We start from the raw sequence: 3887 nt of genomic DNA on the forward strand, positions 1-3887 counted from the left end.
GGATATTTTTCTTAAAAAAACCCCCCGGAGCCGTTTGAGACACTTTTTTTTTTTATGGAGGGCGATTTTTATTTAAATTCTTTTGGACTGAAGCAATGCAACACCCGCTGAGTGGCATTAAACAGCTTGAAAGATCAAAGACAATTTTTTATATAACTCCAACTGAATTTGTCTGAAAGAAGAAAGTCATATACACCTAGGATGCCTTGGGGGTGAGTAAAATCCCCAAGGGGCATTTGCAAAGGTTTTGCTTCATTTTTGTAATTATAATTAATATATACTGTATATATATATATATATATATATATATATATATATTTTAGATTTCAAATATGGAAGATTTTACATATTAAGATATAAGTACAGATACAAGCTTTATAAGTACCTATATAAGTAAATACTGTATATAGGATTATTTTTACCAATAATATATAACTATATTATAATCAGATATTATATACATAATAAATAAATATCATTTACAATATTATATATTAGATATAAGCCGTTACAACTATAATTCAGAATTTACATAATTCATAGAGGATTTACATTTTATATATTCCAATTTACAACTATATAGTCCAAATGTTTAGCTATAAATTCTGAGATAAACATTCCAAAGTACAGATGCATTTTTAATGTGTCAAATACATAATGCCTTAGCAGGTAAAGATTTACCTGTGTAATGTTTGATAAATAAAAAATACATTTTTATATTAAAAACATTTGACCTTTTTTTTATTATTTGGCCCAACGCCTTATAAACATTAAAGCTGCAGTCCATAACTTTTTTTGGTTAAAAATGATCCTAAATCAATATTTGAGCAAGTACATAACCAGCCAGTGTTCAAAACTATCGCCTTACTTTAGCCCGATTCACAACGGTAAGCTTATAATAATGTTTTCTAATTTGAGTGGTACGGGTAGGTTTCCGCTGGAAATTCGAGCATTGCACTGCGTCATTACGTCACGTCTGTAAACATAAAGAAGGTGTCCCGGCTACTAGTCTATCTCATGTGAAGATGCTGCAGGTGGCAGATCGTTAGCCTTTTCTCACAGCAGCCAGAATAATTAAATGTCAAAAAATCTTTTTGATAGCGGATTGTAATCCAGAAAGGATTATATGAAACATGTGAATGAAATTAAATTATATTCCAGTTTTAAATGTGCTTCTGATTACAGATAGCCTGGTATTACACAAGATTTGTATTTTAAAGACAACCAGTTCGAAGGGAGCATAGTTTGCCTTTTGGGTTAAAATAATTTCTTAATATGAAATTCGAATGGTATGACAATTAGATTAGACTGTGCATAAATTGAAATCTACATGCTAATACACACTATACTCAAAGCCACGCAATGCTGATGTTGTTAACATTAATAATCTGAGAATAAAGTATAACAATAATAATAATTTGCACGGTTTGATGTGATATGAGCTAACCGATCTTTAGATTTAATCACCATTGGTAGCATGATTTATTGTAATGCTTTTTTCCTCAGTTGGTCTGAACAAACGTGGCAGACTTGCTACTTGTTCAGATGACAATATACGGTGAAAATTCTTATTTGGGTCATATATTCCAAGACATAGGCTAGAATCTGTTATTACTACGTATAGGATTCACACCGGTGCGGTGACTGACTGCCACACATAGTCCTCAAAACATTAGATTAATCCGCGCTGGAGCCGTGTAGTACAACCCAGGCAAGGAAGATAATTAGATAAAAGATAAAAGTAACTGCAATTCCAGGTTTTCAAACAAAGAGGCAAAACATACGGACTGCAATTTTAAATAATCCTTAATTAAATATTTGTGAGCATCCCATATACTTTTTATTCCTTTAAAGTAATTTTAACTATTTAAATATAAATGTTTTCAAATAAAAATGTTTTTAAGACATACACACATACATATCAGATATACAGTGGGGCAAAAAAGTATTTAGTCAGCCACCAATTGTGCAAGTTCTCCCACTTAAAAAGATGAGAGGCCTGTAATTTTCATCATAGGTATACCTCAACTATGAGAGACAAAATGAGGGGAAAAAATCCAGAAAATCACATTGTAGGATTTTTAAAGAATTAATTGGTAAATTCCTCGGTAAAATAAGTATTTGGTCACCTACAAACAAGCAAGATTTCTGGCTCTCACAGACCTGTAACTTCTTCTTTAAGAGGCTCCTCTGTCCTCCACACGTTACCTGTATTAATGGTATCTGTTTGAACTTGTTATCAGTATAAAAGACACCTGTCCAAAACCTCAAACAGTCACACTCCAAACTCCACCATGGCCAAGACCAAAATTGTAGACCTCCACCAGGCTGGGAAGACTGAATCTGCAATAGGTAAGCAGCTTAGTGTGAAGAAATCAACTGTGGGAGCAATTATTAGAAATGTGATTTTCTGGATTTTTTTTCTCATTTTGTCTCTCATAGTTGAGGTATACCTATGATGAAAATTACAGGCCTCTCTCATCTTTTTAAGTGGGAGAACTTGCACAATTGGTGGCTGACTAAATACTTTTTTCCCCCACTGTATAGTCATAAATCCTGATTATGTAGTTGTGTATGTGAAATATATTTTAATGTGTTTTTGTTTGGTCGCATGTGTTCAGTTGTGAAAGGAGATTGTAATCCTTTTTAAGGGCGTCGCGGAAAAGAAATTGTGTTGCACCAAAACTTTGTGTTATTTTAATCTGTCTCTCCGGAGTAAACTCAATAAAGGCTGGGGGAGGGGGGACAATACTCCCGTCGCCACGGCAACAGACTTGAGTGATGCATATTGCCAAGGAGATGAGGGCATTTTTACAATCCCACTGTCTGTTCACAGTGATGCTGCCAGACAAATTAGCCGCTTAAAACCCGTCTCCCAAACACTCCTCCGCCGTCAGCGTCGTTAGCCTCTGACCAAATCACTCACGCACTAATGAGAGAACGAAGGGAACAAAATGTTCGTTTACCATAGATTTGTGTTCAAAATCAATCCCATTTTGAAAAGTAGAGCATTTTGGGAGCATGTGTATGGTTTTATGGAAAACTTCCAAACATAAGAGACAAATCAAGGAAGCATGGTCATTAGTGTGATATTCTGTGGGAAGAGTTGAACTTTGGCATGTTACTTCAAGCATTATGTTCGTGTAGATCTAACATTTATTTTAAGACAAGTGCAAATTGCATTGGTTGGGTTATGAAAGTATCTGTTTGGATAATCATGATGTTCTGCGACTCGTTCGGCACCTCGGAGTCTAATTTCGTTCAGGTGTGAGATACGCTCGAGTGTACGAGTTAATGAGGCACAACCAAAAACACTTTTTCTGTCTGCCACAGTTAATATAGACACGGCTGTGTGCGTTTATCCTCTTACATCTCGGTTTTATGAGTGGCCAAGCAGTCCTGAATGGACTGAATTCAGAATAACAAGGACACACAAACATGAGCGGCCAATCACAAGTGATTCCCTGGGTTTCCGGTCCTTTGAATCCCTGTTTTTGATCTTTCTCCGTTTTGTTCGCTCTTTTTTTCCAGCTTCAGAGAAAACGTAGCCTCTGACGTCTGAAACCTAATCAAACCCACGGGCATGAATTTACACATCACTGACGATGAGGGTGGAAACACATCTCTGGCATAGAACAAAATGGATCATAATGCCAACAATAAGTATGTTTGATCTCCATTCTTATTTGTCATGGTATAAGACAGGGCTGTCCAAACTCGGTCCTGGAGGGCCGGTGTCCTGCAGAGTTTAGCTCCAACCCCAATTAAACACACCTGAACCAGCTAATCAAGCTCTTACTAGGCATAGAAACTTCCAGTCAGGTGTGTTGAGGCAAGTTGGAGCTAAACTCTGCAGGACACCGGCCCTCCCGGACCGAGTTTGGACA

This window comes from Sinocyclocheilus grahami, unplaced genomic scaffold, assembly GCF_001515645.1.
Source record: "Sinocyclocheilus grahami isolate Dianchi unplaced genomic scaffold, SAMN03320097.WGS_v1.1 scaffold163.1, whole genome shotgun sequence".
NCBI classification, from domain to species: Eukaryota; Metazoa; Chordata; class Actinopteri; order Cypriniformes; family Cyprinidae; genus Sinocyclocheilus; species Sinocyclocheilus grahami.